The sequence below is a fragment of the Alligator mississippiensis genome, chromosome 1, assembly GCF_030867095.1.
Source record: "Alligator mississippiensis isolate rAllMis1 chromosome 1, rAllMis1, whole genome shotgun sequence".
Taxonomy (NCBI): Eukaryota; Metazoa; Chordata; order Crocodylia; family Alligatoridae; genus Alligator; species Alligator mississippiensis.
This window is the reverse complement of record NC_081824.1, coordinates 450,990,146-451,007,624: the sequence shown is the minus strand read 5'-3', so window position 1 is coordinate 451,007,624 and position 17,479 is coordinate 450,990,146. Positions and strand designations below refer to the sequence as shown.

General features: G+C 48.0%; 1 long non-coding RNA gene across 1 annotated transcript; it reads right to left on the bottom strand.

Annotated features, from left to right (window-relative positions):
- Positions 1-570: 570 nt before the first annotated feature.
- On the bottom strand, positions 571-16,101 carry LOC132249660 (uncharacterized). The gene is made up of 2 exons (XR_009461180.1): positions 15,832-16,101; positions 571-11,264 (listed from the first exon to the last, which is right to left on the bottom strand). It is a non-coding gene; the product is annotated as an uncharacterized LOC132249660 (long non-coding RNA).
- Positions 16,102-17,479: the final 1,378 nt, after the last annotated feature.

The window sequence follows — 17,479 nt, the reverse complement described above, 5'->3', positions numbered from 1 at the left end:
TTGGGTGTGGGGAAAAAGGCTAATACTTGTCTAACAAAAATAACATGCATCATGTGCAAGGAGGAGGGATATATCCCTTGGGATTGCCAGACCTCATACACAAATAGAGCAAAAATGGGGAAAGCGGGGAAGGGGAGGGAGGAGGTGGAATCTGAGAATGTATGTGAAAGTGATATGAAATGATCAATGGGAGACACGCACATCTATGGAGCTGGGTAAGGGGGAAGGAAGGGTAATTGAATTGGGGTCAGGGGTGGTTATTTGTGGAATGAAGCCAGTGGCTCAGTGCATTAGAAGGGATAGGGGAAGAAGGGGGTGGAAGAAGAGGTGAAGATTTGTTGTATATGGATGATGTCACTATAGTAGTTTGGGGTAGAAGGTCAGTGGAGAGAGTCTTGGGACATGTAGGGAGTGACAGGGAGGCATTGAGAGACATGGGTTACAGGTGCTGGGGAATCATTTAAAAAAAGGGTTGGGGTACATTTTGAGATGAAGGGGAAAAGGAAGAGGGTGTGGGAGGAGTTGGGGGCATGGATACAGAAGGTGGTGGGATTGTGGGGTACAAGGGGATTATTTTGGGGGTGGGGGAAGGTGGAATTGGGCAAGCAGGTGCTGCTGCCTATTATTTTGTTTACGGGGAGGGTTCACCCTCCTTCATGGTTGCAAGTGCAATACATTTTAAAGAGAAGTTGGCATTTTTTTGCGTGGGGGGAGGGGAGAGGATGGCAAGGGGGAGATTTGTAAAACTGGTGAATTGGGGGGCTGGGGTTACTCAAAATAGAGCTTTTTCTGTAAGTGCATGTGGTGGCTGTGACTAAGGGAAGTGAAAAAGGGAGAGGGGTTACTGGGGAAATTGTTGAGACTGGGGAGAGCAGTTGTTTAGGGGTTACAGTTGTTGGCAATGAGATGGATGGATTTACAGGCTGAAGGAGAAAGAAAAAGAAATGATACATTATGCTAGGATGGGGTTTTGTTTTGTTTTTTTTATAAAGGGCAGAGGGACTAAAGAAGCTAGGCACAGAAGGGTGGGACAATGCAAAACCACTATTTAAAGTAATAAGCAGGGGGAAGCGACAAGGTGATGGATGTAGGGGATCGATCAAGGGCATAGGTGAGAGGTTTGGAAGGGGATAGTAGGTAAAAGGTGGCATTTATTAGCAAGTAAGGGGTTGTTTTTATGGTTAAGGAATGTTTGCAGCTGGGGTATTATTAGGCATGGGGATATATGGGAAAGGAAGGGCAACTGAAGCAGTGAGTATGGCAAAATGTGAATTGGGAAGAATAGTTTGCCCCTACAGGGGACTGGATAAGAAGATTGGGGGCGGGGGGGCGGCAAGTGTGGTGTCGAGGGATGACAATTATGATAAGGGATGTGTAAGAGGTGAAGCAGTGGGGATGAAGATAAGCCAGTTGTAAATACATACATACACACTTTTGTTAAATGTGTTACAGATAACAGAAATCTTTAACATGTTGGATATATGATTTACCAATGTGTAAGGCGACATGGAACCAGGTTGTGCAAGGTATCTGTGGCTGAATGATAAAGGGTTGTAGATGCTTCTAAATCTGGAGATGGTTTTGTTGGGTTTTGTGTTGCAAGGTGGAAAGTTTGGTTGAGGTTGGGCATTTTAAATTCGTTACCTTATTAATAAAAGAAAACCTGTAAGCATCCTGGTGGCACATGAAAATTATTGCATCTGGGACAGAACGTTTTAGGGAAAGGAAGGCATATAGTGTCTTTTGGGAGAGGCATGCAGAGGAATTAGCATGGAAGAGACAATTAACAGAACTGCGCTTTCAAGCCAGAGCAGACTCCCATGAAAGAGGGCTGTTTTAAGAACGTTCAATGATGTAATTGAACTGGAGGACATCCAACATTGTCTGGAGGCTAAAGAAAAAAGAGAGTCCTTTGGGTGGACAGAGCTTTCAATAAGAACAAAATATGGACCGGTTCACGGAGAGCTGGAATGGCAAGAGATCATTGAGGAATCAAACATCTTCCTTCCAGCTTCTGTTTGGGTCCCCATAGGGAATATATCTATTATTTTGGTCAACCAAGGTGACATAGTAAATATAATGGACCAGGGCCCATTGAAACATGTTGTCCATTGACAATAAGTTGCTGATGCAGTGGGATGGGGTATAGGGCAGGGGTATGCAAGGCTGAAGTAATGTGCAAAAACATGTTGGGAGGAGGGGCACAATTTTGAAGAGTGCCCCCACTCATAAGGAAGGAAATGTCAGAACGGGAGGGAGAGAAGATGGAAGGGGACAGCAAGTCCCTGGTATCCCTTCAGAGGATGGAAACATTCAGTATGCGAAGGAAGATGGCTGGGAGAGTATTGGAGCTCAGGACAAAGATGAATTTATTTGAGGAAGTAGAGAAGCTGGCTACATCAACTGTAGAAATTGTTGTAGAGCAATGGACAGCCACAGTAGAGGAGAGGGAGGCAGGAGAAAAAAGTGACAGGAAGTGCAAGGGGCATGGGGTTAATTGGTGTAAGTAACTATTTGGAAATTCTTTTGGGCAGGGAAAGCCTTTGCTGGAAACATCATGCAACCAACCAAAGAGTGAAAGTGGGGATACCAAAGCAAAAACGGGAAGAACAAGAGAAGAGGAGTGAGAAGGGAAAAGATATAGGGGAAGAAGCAAGACTGACAAATGGTGTAAGTGAAATCAGGAGGAGAGTCGGGGTGGGGGCAGCTTTTCTAATAGCCCGTCAGCTATTGTAAGCTAGGCTTAAGCAACAGGGATGTGGAGGGTGGGGGTTGAGAAGAAATGGAGGTATGAGGGGGGAGGGAGGAGGACACTTGGGGAGTAAGACAGGGGAATGCATTTCATATTGTGGAACATGAGAAATTTGCTGAGATGGAGGTAAATGGGAGCAGATTAAGAGGGTTCTAAAAGATAAAGGATGTGCTAGTCCTTCAGAAGCATAGGATAGGATGAGGAAAAAAGGTGCTGGGAATATGGGGAGGGAGAGGTTTGTCTAAGACAGGGAAGGTAAAGCTAATCAAGTCTGTGATCTTACCGATCCTGCTGTTCATAGGGTGGGTATACCCTCCATCGTGGAGGCAAGCGAGGAGGATACAAAGGGAATTGTGTGTGTGTTTTTCTGGGGAAGTAAGGGAGAGAGGGTAGCACGTAGGGAGCTTTATAAAGCGGGGGAGCTAGGAGGATGGGGTTTTCCAGAGATGGAAACGTTCATATATGGGCACAGGGTGGCGGCATTAGACAGGGAGGCACGGAGAGGGGAAGGAATAGTGGGGAAATGGGTAAAGTACTGGGGAGGTAGAGTTTTGAGGGAATGGGGGATATTTGGAGAAAGGTGGACAGGCATGTGGGCAGGGAAACCATCACATCACACGGATAGGCTGGCGGCATTTGTCAGGGCAAAGGGTTTGGTAAAACGGGATGGAAGGATTACAAAAGGCGAGGGTAATTTTCAATGCAATTAGGGAGGAAGATGGATTAACGGATGTGGGGAATTTGGTATGGGAACAGGTGAGAGAGGTGTGGAGGGGAATAGAAGACACAAGGTAGAAAGGGTTTCACAGGGAAATAGCGTGGTGTATAGTTAGGCGGGTGCTATCAGTCAGAGAAGTACTACACCGATAGAGGCTGGTGAGATCGGCAGAAAGCCTGGGGGAGTTCTGTACAAAGGAAGAAAATGGTTTTTGGGAGTGCACGTCTGCAAGAAGGGTATGGGGAAGAGTAGGGAAGTTTCTAAGGGCAATAGGGTGGGCACAGGGGGTGTCCAATGAGACCGCAGTGTATGGACCAGTGAAACAAGGCAATGGGAAGTGCGGGTGATTTTGATGGGGATGAGGGTGGCATTATGGAAAGTGAGGTGCTTGTTGATAGGGAAGGGGGTATGCTTTACACAAAGGGAATGCGTACAGCTGGGGTATTATGAGATCAAAGACTACATGAAGGGAAAGGGAGAAAAGGGCAAAGGGAGTAGGGCATGGCAAGGCGTTGGGTGGCAGGAATTATTCCAGCCGGCCGGGATAGGGAGGAGGGAAAGAAAAAGCATCGGGAAGTAGGGAAAGGAAATGCGTCAGGAATCAGGGAAGGTGAAAACCAAGTGAGGAAAACAGTAATACTGAAACAAAAACGAGTTGTGTATGCTATAAATAAAGACGTGTGGAAAATGTGGTAAAGGCAAATAAAAAGAAGGGAAATACGAGACCACAGGGAAATATTGTGTAAAATGTGAGGATGCATTATAAATGTTGAAAGTGTCCCAAGAACCTGTATGAGAGAGCAAAATGTATTGTCATGGATTGCATTGATGATTATGTAAGAGGAGGATCTGGTGATCCAATTGTGAAGAAATTGTGATGGAGAAAGGAGACAGGAAGTTCCCACGGTTGTGTCATGCATTATTGATTCATGTATGATATTGTTTATTGTGAGATATTGACAAAAGGAGGCGGTGTGGAGAGATAAAGAAATATTTAATATTTTCTTAATAAAAAAATAGAAGGCAGAAAGCGTGCTGTACAGCCTACATGAAGATCAAAACATCCTCTAGCAAGAAACAAGTCACAGGGCATGTCATTAGAAAGAGCATTAAGGCAAAGAGCAGCGAATAGCGAGGCAGCAGGAATAACCTAAAGGCACAGTAGGGATCACCATTAAGATGGCTGCATTACCATGCCCACATCCCTCCTCTCAACATCCCATGGTGAAATCTTTGCATGGCTTCCACAGATCATCCCCTTCTCCACAGGGGCATTCTGATCAGGGTACCACTTCTTCCTCAAAAGATGGAAAGACAGAGCTGGCAGGGACCACAAGAGGTCCTCTAGTCCAGCCCCTGCCCAAGGCAGGGTCATCTCTATCCACGGTACCATATTACTACTAGAACTAAACCAATGGCAGTCACACACCCACAAATCATATGACCCCAAGATGTCCTTTTGCTTCGCCTGTGGCAATAGTAACCCATGTCCTCCTTCTGCAAGGGTTGTTAAAAGATGCTGAATGGCACACAAGGAAGAGGTCCATGCCTCTGCTACAAGAAGGCACTCATCCCCACAATCTGTACCCATCTGACCAAGGGGTAAAACTTCTTCCTGACCTCAAACTGGGTGACCAGCTTGACCCTGAGCAAAGGGGCAAGTCCCTCTAGCCAGGAACCTACAGGTTTTACTTGAGGAAGGAGTATTGGCAGTCTCCAGCCTTGGTGACAGTCGCTCAACGCTCCTGAGGAAGGAATATGCCTACCACAACACACAGCAAAGGACAAAGAAAAGAGTCTTTCCCAGCCTCATGCTTCTGGGCTTCACTGGTTGCCTCATGAGACACAAGCAGAGTAAAGCATAGGCACAGTTACTCCTAGATCATTCCTGATCAATGTTTACCCGACCTCTTTTTCAACACCCCCAGTGATGAAGGCTCCACAACTTCCCTCAGCAGTCTAGTGTACTGCTGCGCCCTTTTAACAGCCAAGTCCTTACACCTATCCAACAGTAGCAAGACCAGCCCTCTGTTCACGGGACATGAATAAAACAAACCAAGCCTTTCCTGTGGCCCTCTTGATGACATCCAGGTCAGTCCCGAATGCCCTGCCCCACTCCACAGGCATTAAGAGGCACTGGAGCACAACTTCACCTCAAGCTCTCCCTCCTTGACCTCATCCTCTACCACCCGCTCTCATGACAAACTGCTCAGTTCCTTTCCTTCAGCACTATGCACATACTGCTGAGACATCAGCACTGTGCGCCACCATTCCCACATATTCCTAACACAGATTTACATTGCCCGCCACCCCTTACAAGAGCTCTCTACAGCCCCTACACTCCTCCAACCACATATTTGTATTTCCAGAAGACCCATCATTACACAACATTTCTCCATACCCACCACCCCTTTTAGCATGAAGTGGTCAATAAAGCCCAAGGGTAAAACATCTTGGGCACCATCTAAAATACAAATAAAAGCATGACCACTCCTGTGCCACTCTCCACCCTTGTCTTCACTCTCTCCCTTTCAAATCAACCCTTTAAAAATGCCATCCACAGGGATGGGCCAGGAACCACTGAGAGTATGACAAAAGCCAGCAGAGGCCTACCGTTTCTGGTCTGGCTTCTGTTAGACTAGGAAGTGGCTTCAGGAGCTTGACTGCCTGGATGGCCTCATTGAGCCCAGGTGGGACCAGGCTTCTGCTCTGACCTTGCTGAGATGCCACCTGCTCAGGAAATAAGATCAGATTGAGAACCTGCAAGTCCAGGGCCCTGATCTGGCCTCCTTACAGTATATCCAGGAATTGTGCTAGAAGTGGCGGCTTTTGGGCTAGCCTTCTTTGGGTGGCTCTGACAGAAGGCTCATACATTTTCTGCAGGTTGCTAGAAATAGTCTGCCAGTCCATAACCTTGCCAGTCAAACACATTAATACCATTTCCTCCCTAACTTCTGGTTGTCAATGGTGATTTTTTGAGTTGGAATTCCTTATGCCCCCAGCCAAAGAGGATGGTTTGGGGACTGCCAGGAATAGGTTGTCTTTGTGCATAGCTTTGCCAGGGAGATGTAGAAGACAGGGTGGGCACGCAGAACATCAGATAGCTACAAGCAGAAGGACACCATGTTGGTGACTGCAGAGATGGCATAGAGTCCTAGATACCCAAGACCTTGTTTGACAGAGTTGAGGGGTGGCTTTCAGGTATTAGGAAGAGAGCGATTCTTTACTCCTACAATGGACGTGGAGCCCCCCCCCCCCCCCCCCGAGCACTGTTTGTAGCCTAAAACTAGACCTTCTTGGCAGGCTAGTGGTGGTGCTTCACGTCATCATGTATTCATTGCAAGTGGGTTCCCAGTTCTGTGACTACAGGGGTGGAGATGTTGGACAGGGCTGTGGGGAAGTAGGGATGAAACCCACACTTGGCATCAAGGGGCTGCACTGGCTGGGTGACAGATCCAAGTTGTTGTATGCAGATATAGACACGGGCAGGAGCACAAGCCAGTCATGGTGATGGCAGTTAAGGAAGCCTCATTTAGCATTGCTCCAGCACCTGGTTCTCCCTTGTCTGCCAGTGTCAGACAGACTAGAGCTCCTGCTCTACCCCCAAAAGGGACAGGAAATCCCACATGTTGGACATGAACAGAGGGCCCAAGACTGATACAGTACAGGTAAGCACCCCATGCAGCCAAAACAAATGTCCCAAGTTACTGGATCCAAGTTGAGTGGGATGCCCACAATGGACTACTCCATTGTAATGGGGTTCACCCTGTGCCTCACTAGGAGGCACCTCTCTTTGCAGAAACACTTGTCCATTAAGTTGTCCATAGCACCCAAGCCCACAAGGACTGACAGCTGTACTGCTAACCAGATGGCATGGGCAAGGTCCTTTTGCTCCACAAGACTAGCAGAGGCCCAAAGCTCACAGCTGGTTGTTCTAGGTCTCCCACAGATACAGTTCCCTGGATTTCTAGAGCAGTAGATCTTCCTGGGGCACCAGGAGACCTGGGATTGTGGTGTGGGGTCCCCTCTCATGGCCATCTTTTCCACACACTCCTCTGGAAGGCAGTGGTAGATCCACAAAGAGCTTGGGGCCCTTGACTGAGCTAGCAGGGGACTCAACAGGAACAAGTTCATCCTTCAGCTCCTCACTAAGCCTTTGGCAGAATTGCCACAACTTCAATCACCTCATTCCACTTGAGGCCAGGGGCCTACCACTGACGTGAGCCACTGTGGGCTTTAGCTGGCTGCCATGCTGAACATTTTAGGGGGCTATTTTGGCAGAGATGAACTGCAAGGGGTGGGCAGGTGCCTATGGGACTTCTTCCCTGTAAGGCTTGGATGGACAATTTGAAAGACTGAAGCCCTCGAGGAGCAAGGAAGCCCAGGTCAGGACTTCTCCCTTCAAGCAGGCCAACCATTAGTCCCATCTTGGCCTGGTCTGTGGAACAGATGATGGGGCACAGTGGAAAGAGCAGGCAACACTGATCCAGGAATCCTAAAACACTTCTTTGGATCTGGCTCAAGTGCACTGGGAGTGGGACTTGTGGTAGCAGCAGCAGTCTTCTGACAGCAGGGCCCCAGCCAAGGCTCGATTGTTGCTTCATCTCTTGGGGATGGTTTTGCTCAGCATTTGCCAGGCTCCAGCCTTAGCCTGTGCCCCTTCCAGGCAGTCCAACAGCTCTGGTTTTTCCCCTCTAGCTGTTCAAACAGTGCCTGGAGCTGCTGAACTGCCTGCTGGAGATGGGCGATCATTTCTTGGGATTCAGGGGGTTGGAGGGCTTGCAGGGATTCTCGGGCAGAACGGAGTTTGTATTTCTACTTTGGGTCCTGCCCCACAGCTCCCAAAAGACTGGTCCAGGTAAAAGGTTGGGACCGAGGCATTGGTGGTCTGGCCTAATGATTGGATACTTGAAGCATGGAGGGCAGTCCAAAGTGGTTTCCTAGGGACTGGGGGTATCAGGGGGTCGGTACTGGAACTGGAAGCCGCTGTCAAGATGGAACAGGGCCAAAAGCTGCAGCCAGAGACAAGGTACTCCCTGCATCTTCTTCCAGGGTACCCACAGATTAGTCCAATTGGTAGGCATCCTAACTGGTCCCTAGCATGATGTTCTCCCACATTCATTTGCACAGTGATCCATGTCTGAGCCAAGGCTGAGGTAAGCCTCACTACCCTTCATGTATCTCATGGGCTCACCCGGGATCCTGTTACTGGGGGCCATAAGTTTCTCTTTCCAGAGGTGATGATGTATATGGGCACCTTGGACTGGAGGGGAACAAAAGCTCTGTTCAGTCAGCTGCCTCACAGCTGCTGTCCAGCACCTGCAGGAGTTCATCAAGTCACCCTCAGAAGCCAGGAGGTTTAGCTTTTGGTCCTGGGCCCTTGGTAAGCCTCCAATGGTGGGACTTGGGAGGCAGCCTCATTTCAAGTTCGGAACAGCATTTCACCATTATGATCAGGAAGTGACAGTGTAGTTGTTGTAGGCCTTGGGGACCATGTGTGGAAATCTGGCCTGATATCCCAGCTCCTGGAAGACGCATGGCTAAGGCACTGAGCCAGAGGCCTGCACTGATCTCCACATGGACACCTTGCCGTCTCGGTGCTGTCGTAGGTCATCAGCAGCCAAGGTGCATTCAACAGCCCTCGCTGGACATGAAAGCTTTCTGGTTCAGGCTACAATCCACCCATTCACTGCCCAGTCCATGATCTGAGCTGTGTTGTGGCCCAGCATATTGTTTACATTTAAATATGGTGGAGCAAAGGGTGATGGGCCCTTCAGGGATGCAGATGGTCAGGCTCACTGTTTTTGTGGATGAGCCAGGTCATTACCTTCTTCCAGGACTTGGCCATGCAGCCAGAACTTCCATCAGGTGGCCAGAGACATCAGCACAAGGCCGTCTGGGTCCCACTTCGTTAGCTGGACTCAGTGCGGTCTTGGTCTGGAGCTGTAGTCCATGTCCTGCTCTAACCTCCACCTCTTCCAGCAATAAGCTTAGCTTGGCAGACAGCTTGAGGGTAACTGGCAGCAAGGGTCCCCGAGGCAGGTCTGTAGATCACATTGACAGGCAGCAGCCTTCACCATTGAGGACACCACCATAGTAGGCAGTCTCTCCTGCAGGGACTGTGCAAGATAACCTGGGACCCACCAGATCTCACTGCCTCAGGGAAGACTGAACAGTCCAGTTTCTGGATCCCAGAGCTGGTTGCTGATGTGCAGGCCAGAGCTGTGGTCAGTAACTGGAGCCACACAATGACAGGTGCAGACAGTGGACCTTGCACAAGTTGGTATTGGGGATACTATGGGCTTATGCTGATCTAGAGCAGCATAATCTACACACTACCAAGCCATAGCCTGGAAAAAAAAGAAGGAAGTCTCTTGGTTGCGGCCAACAGTAATGCGCTAGACAAGGAACAAGGAGTTGTCTCTTGGAACGTGTTAATAGTAGCTGAAGGCAACAGCTGTAGTGCCCCACCACCTATTTTTATATAATTAGCCAGTTGGTCTCCAAGTGATAAGGTGTTCTTGCTAACCCCATATGGTAATCCTCCCTTCGGGCCCATCATGGCCATTTGCAATTCTTATGCCATACTACAATAGCATGGCTCAAGCAGGAGGCGTCCAAACTGTTTCTAGGAGACCAAGTGAGCCTTACAGATATTACCGTTGTTTCATCAGTCAAGGAAAGGAATAAATCAACTCATCCAACTAAGCCAAAGCAAATAGAGCAAATGGCCTAAATGATGGCATACTTAAGTAGACCATCCCAATACACAGCATCATGTCTTTGGCTTGAAAGCCTTAGTAACAGCAACTGATCTAACCAGATGCATCTGTTAGAGGAAAATATATTTACCCACGTGTCCAGTTCCTTGGAACAAAGCTTTTTTCTTTTCCATAATTCTAGCAGCTTTGCCAGCATGGACCATAAGTCAGAGGCGAGAAGAACACACAATAGGTGCAAGCAACAGCAGCAGCAGCATTCCACGATGGTGTGGGGAAAGATACAGTTCTGGAAGGGAGGGTTCTGCATCTTGCTCAGAAAGGTGAAAACCCCACCTAACTGACACCTTCACAATCCATACAAGAACTGCTTTGCTTCAGTTCCAAGAGGTTCCAGGGAAACCAAGCAATGTCAATAAAAACAGGTCACAGCCTTTGCGATGGTACTGGAACAAGCTGTCTCTAAACACAGGGCACAGACTACAAGGGAAAGTTCGAGAACTTCCCAGATTCTAAGCCAGCTGCTGCCAGTGCGTGCTACCTCCCTCCCAAGTTTCCCCAGTTGGTGCAAGTGAGAATTTGTTGTGCACTTGTGGGTTGCTGGACATGCACTGCAACAAGCATGTGTTCTCTTGCTTTGGCATGTAACAATAAGGCATCAGACTGAACAGGTCACCTGCTCCTTTTCTCCACTGAGGGGTGGCAATTATGGGAGCCATGACTGTACCTTAAGTCTTTGTCCAAGCCTGCAAAAGAAGTCCTGATCCCTGAAGGGCTGCAGGCTCATCTCTTCACAGCCTGACAAGTCCCAAGGTTTGGGGAACAGGTGGCTGGCCCACTGCTGGAGAGAAGAGCAGTTGCATGCGACTGGTCTCTTGTTACAAAGGCACCTGGGATGGCTGTCCATCTTCCACTGCCTTAGTTAAGCAACAGCTGACAATTCTTTGGTCAGTCTGTTCCATGAAGTTTCCAACTTCCAGCAGACTGCAGACTTCCCAGGTCTCTTCACCCAGCTTCAAAAGCCTATTCTGCAACTCCCACTTCAGCAGTTCAGGCCTGACTTCAAGCTGCGAGGCTAGAGATGGAAAGAGAGAAAAAGAGACAAGTGTGTCAGTAGCGTTAAGGTGGTTGTTACAGCCTTATGAATGCATGAAGCAAAGGAACCTTATGCCTATGAAGCTAAATATACTACAGATTTTAGTGGCCACAAACTGGGACTCACTTCACTGGCCATGGCCAGAAGCAGTCAAGTCTGTTTTGTATCCAAGATCTGAATCATCCCAACCAGCAGAGCAATGCCCAGGCTTTCAATACATGAACAATACAGATGCAAAGTTCAGATGCGGATGGACATTGCCCAGACACAGGATTTCTGTTTTGGGCTCACTGTAGCACCACTATGGGCATGTGTGTACACGTGTTTTACAATCAATACGTTATAGTACATATATTATTAATATGTTACAGAAAATTGTATCTTTCTACAAGGAGTACATGTATAGTCCTCCCCCACCATAGAGAAAAAGCATTACGTGTTTTCACAAGATTTTGCACATGTACCAAACTACCTACTCCTGGACAATAAATGCAGTGCTCTAGGATGCTTGTACACATGCCAAAACTAGCCTTCAAAAGTGGCTTAATTGCCCTTTTGCACCACTTTAGTGGTGTTGCCGTTTACACACTTGGCAGCACATCGCACTTTCATTTCATGACAATGTACATTTTAAAGCAAAATATGCTGTGAACAGTATAGAAGGAGAGGAATTCAAGGCAGGTATTTCAGGGCACCTTATGAAATACACATCTCCTTTGAAAAGAGCTGCTAGGTACTTGGTTTCACTGGGCCCCAGGGGCAGTTGTAAGATCTGGAAAGGTGGCAGGGGAGGGGGAGGAGGGGCTGCCACGTCGCTCCATAACACAATGACTGTTTCTACAAATGATAAAGAAACTAAAAGCCTTGCTAATATGCTATGGGTCCAACCCAGCCTGGCCACAGACGGAGCAGCTCTCTACACTCCCACATACGCATCCCTGAGACCCTCTGCAGGGCCCCAAAATGCCTCCCTCTGCCCTTTCTGCACTGCCCTGCCACCTGCAGTGCCCCTTGCCTCTTCCACCCACCATCCCCTCTCACTCCTCCAAGTCCTGCCCTGCCTTCTCTCCATCCCATAAATCCACTATATCCTGCACATATGCATCCCACCATATCCCAGCTCTCCCGACTCCTCACTGCCCACCCCCAGCTCACTGAGCCCTCCCAAGCATTCAAACCTCATTGTAGCTCCTCATATCCCCTGGCTTCCCCCCTGCCCACAACCCCTTTTCATCCACCCAAAGTCTTCTCCTGCCTCCCAACCTCACCCCCCAGCACCTGCACACCTCCCTATACCTGCAGTGCCCCAATCCTTCCTCCCTATGGGGCCTCCTGCCCCCCAAAGTCCCCTCATGCTAGTGACCAACCCTCATCCTGCAGATGCTCATGGCCTTGCAAGTCCCTTCTCTAGAAAAAAACAAACAAACAACTCTCCCAAGCCCTTTCCTTCAGAGACCCTGACCATGAGGCATGTGGGGACAGGACTTCCCCCTCCCCCCACACATCCCCCCCTCCTCCTTACACTAGGCCAACTGGCTTCTGTGCTCCACAGACAGAGACTAAGCTATCTCTGGTATCCCAAAGGTATCCGACAAGCAGCATCCCTACTGGGAGAATCAAATCCACCCATCCACCTCTGCCAGGCAGCGTTTGCATTATAGCTCAAAATACCACCTTTCCCTTCTATACGGCATGTGGGGGGCAAGGAGGTGTGTATGGGGCTTGGTTGGGAAGTGGTTGTGTGGGGGGTGTGCAGGAAGTTGTACGGGGTGTGGGCATGGTGGGTGGGGAAAGACTATGGATGTGTGAGACCATACAGGGCGAGTCCCCAGACAACCCCAGATCCTAGATCTGCATTCAGGGGCAGACGGTGTGGACACATTGGCAAGATAGCATGCAGCTCCAGACATGGGCATGATAATTAGGGGCTCCTCCAAGGGAGGAGGCAATGGGCCCAGTTTGAATTTCTTGGAAAAATACATTTCTCCCTCTCCACATATATAGCAACATAGCATCTATCCTAAGCTTCCCTTTACATACCTTACAAACAATTTGAACTCCTACATAGCCATTACTACCAATGCACCCATCTCCCTCATACCCACCCACAGACTTTATCCTAGTTCAAAAGCAGGAAAAGCTAAGAGACTATTTGGGTTTCACATTGGCCCAGGACCTTTTTGCTTTCTGGTACTGTTGCTGCTGTGGTGCAAGACCCGATTCTCAGTCACTCATTGGCAGGTTATGTGGAGCAATATAAAAGTGAGTAAGGAGGAAGTTGATTTTCATATTTCAAATAGTCAAAGGACTTTCCAGCTTCTTAACACATCACCCATTCCAAGCCTTCCTCAAACAAAGACGAAACAAAACAAACAAAAAACCAAAGCCCAATCCTTCAGCTTTAACAAGCAAAAGCAGGGCTCTTCCCCTCATAACACAAGCCCAGCCCTTTCTCCTTCCTAGCTATTAAAGCCACCCCAACCACCTCCCTTATGCTCTCTCAGCTAGCCCCTTCACTGTTTCCACCTGCAGGGCCACCCAGGGGCCTGATCCTCTCCACCTGCACCTCATCACCAATTCAGGCTGTCTGCACCTCTTAACTCACGTGGTCCCTTTGGAGAATTGCAGTAATACTTCTTGCTCATTATTGGAAGTCCAATACTATGTGCTCAGTGTATTTTCTCTGGGAAATTTGAGTCACACTCATTCATTAGGGGTTATTTGGCCTCTAATTTACTTCTGGCTAATGTCACACACATTACAGATTGACTAATGACCTGCTGTAGTCTCATGGCACACCTTAAATGAGCTGGTAATTCAAACACATTTCCTGACCACCTACTCCACAGCACAAGGGGCTAGGACCCTCAATCCAAACTGGCAGAAGGAATAGGTATATTCCTAAGATTCCTCCTGTACAAATTAGAAATTGCAAAGGCGCAGCTCATCTGGTCCCCTTCTGCTACTGCTCGAATGTCTCCCTTAGGCTAGTGTCCCACTCGCACCCAAGAACATTTGTTAGCAGTTCCTACAGCTGGCCAATACAAGGCTGTGGTTATCTACCACAACTGAACACAATTAAAGTCAGGGCAGTCACTGTAAACTTTCTGGATCAAAGCAATTAGCTCCCAACTCTTTTCAACAAGAGGCTTCCACTCAGTGGGGATCTTTCAGTTATGGCAACAAAGGCAAAGCAAAGGACCTTTTCCTTTATGTGCCAGATGTTTGTGCTGTACGAAAGGAAGTGTTTTTAGATTTTCCAGCAAGAACATGGAGATGACAAATTGCTATTTCCATATAGAATAAGGCCTTCAGTTTTCTCAGACAATAAATGTGTCTTCTAGTGCACATGCACTGCCACCAAGAACTATCTTTTTAACAACTTTAATCTCATGACATGGTGTAGCTGAGGTGATCCTTGAACAACAGCAGTCACTAAAGCACAGTTTAACCAGGTACAGCACAAATTCTGCAGCCTGGACCGTTTGCTTGCTCATTATGATGGTTTTCTATAGCTGGTTTATGAACACTTCGTTTATCAGCATGTCACAGGCAGAAGCAGCATCTTATCTAAGAATTTATAAGCACGTTAGATGGAATTGTTTTTAAATCGTTACTAGCACAGTAACCCATTAGCCTTTTTGGAGCTCATGTCATTTCTAATAGATTCTTTATTAAAAGTTCTCCCAATAATGTACTAATCCTCTGTAACGTGTTAAAAGTTGAAACTGTAATACAAGCAGTAAGGCCCAAAGTGAAAAAAAATCAGTATATCTGGCATATCCATTGAAGAGTCCCTTTTTTGTTCCCTGAAAATAGGGGGCAGGAGTGAACAGCAAGAGACTTTCCTGAGGTTTTACTTACAATATGCATTCAGCATTGTCCACAGAAACTGCTTATACAAATGACCTCTTTTTACCTGACTATGTGAGGGTCACTCTACTCATGTTTTCCATGCTTGACTCTGGTTATGTGCTAGAAGGGTAACTAAGAGTATTCCTGATCTGCACCCTCATTAGTATGCATGTTTCAGGAGGGGGCTTCTCACACCTTTTCTCACTGTTTGTGGCCTTGGGTTTACTGTTTGAGGTCTAAAACAGGCTATTGTAAAGGGCAGGTGGATCAAGTTGTGTGTCCACTGGCCTTCTCTGCCAAATCAGTGACACCTGTAGACACACACCAGTTGGTAACACAGAGTTAGACAAGGGTCACTGATGGGTCAGCCCTCCTCTAAGCAGTGCCAGGTCTGCAATGGGGTAACCCTTCATTTTTATAGAAAGCTGCTATGTAAGTGGGAGAAAGAGGAGAGATCCCAGACAAGAGTCACTTCCTGGGTGGTCTTTTTAAGTCAATAAAAATCCCTGTAGTGGGTCCAGGGCTAAACCTGATACTTCCTGTTGCTAATGTGCGGGCCAGGAGCAATCCAGGGCCCTTTTGTGCACGCAGGCTGTGGCCAGCAGCCCGGGCACACGGGATCAGAGAAAACAGGCAGCAAGCTAGAATTAGTCACAGACACTTAGTGGTTGATTTAAGATTGTTTACTTACACCAAAGATGGTCACAGTGTAGGCTGGACAGTTTTCCAGGCACAGCTCCACTTAAATGCTTGTTCAAGGACTACAACAAGCTCGGTATCTCCTACAGATGTGTCAAAGCTCCATGGATCCGTCTCCTTTGCACGCAGGGAGGGGTACATCTAGGAATCAATCAGCAACGGGAAGAGGCCAGAGGCTGATCAGACCCCTGTTGCCTTTTAAGAAATGCATTGGGTCCAAAAGGATCCACAGTACTTAGAGATCTTCACACAAAACAACAAATTCTCTTTCTCTCCAACTTGGACAGAAACCACCCAAGCTTCTTATACGGCTAGCAATCCAATCACTAGCCGCCACGTGTGCATAATTTAACACAAACCAATAATGTGGCTCGAATTCTAATACAAATGGCAGGAACTCTTTGCAACAAGCATTTCTCAGATGCAAAGAAGAAATGTACACTGTAAAGAAAGCTGCAAATTTGGTGGGAAAATAATTTAGCAGTGCCAAAGCACACACAAAACAAAAATCACAACTTTGGGTTGTGACAGCTAAATGAGCTGAAATTCTGTGCGCTTGCTGTTGAAGGTGGTCAGGGTCCAAAAGGACTGTGGTTTCACAGACAGGCTGAGGAGGGCCAGTAGTGGAGTAGGGCCAAGTCCTGGTGGTGATGACCCAGTGGGGATGGTCAGAGCAGCATTCCCCAGTAGTGCTCTCCAGTGTCTAGAGCAGTGCTGCCCTGTATCAGAGGTGCAGCAACTCCTGCGCAGGTTCTCTAACCAGCACTTACTACTTGGGCTGGGGTAGGTGGTTGAGTGCTCAGGGCAGAGTGGCAACCCCTGGCAGCAAGGACCAGCACACATGTGGGATGGTGGCCCTACCCAGCACTGCCACCATTTGCAAGTGCAGCTGGTAGAGCCCTTGGGCAGCACCTGCTTTCTAAGGGAGGTGAGGGATTGTTTCAGCTGGCCACAGCCTGCTCTTGCTTTCATTGTCCAGGGTGCTTGGGTCTGTGTCTTCTTAGAGACTGGTGCCTGCAACCAGCCATCTGGAGCCAGGGTGCTACAGAGAAAGACAGACTCAAGTTCTTGTTTGATGGCAAAAGCTCGGAAATGCTTATTGTCTCTTAAGAAAGGAGGCTAGCTGGTCTTCGCAGCAATCAAGCCAGCATAGAGAAACTGCCCAGAAACAATGGTAAGGATGAGGTACGTGCCCATGCTGCCCTAGGTTGCTAGGGGAGGCAAGTCTTGCAGCAGCAGCTGCATTTGCAGTATCCTTTCCCTGCCTCAGCCACTTGCCATTGTTCTCTCTCTGTATCTCTCTCTACCTGCCCCTTTTCACTTGTCTCTTTGCCAGGTATGAACACACCTGCAACTCACTTCTGTGCCAAGTTGGGACACCTGCTACATGCTTCTCTTTCAAATTCCTTATCTTCTTCTCAATTTGTTCAGCTACTGTTTTTTGCTTCCCTCTCCTTTGAATCAATGCTGTTGCAACTTGTGCACCAGGCCATTCAGCAGTCTGTAATACCTGCTACTCCCAGGCTCCTTTTTGGTGTCTTAGATTAACTGTAGCTTAGCATATGTATGGCCTGGCCTAAGCACAACTCCTGCAGCAGCTGGTGTAGGAGCAAAGATCCACTAGGGGATGTTATTTTGGG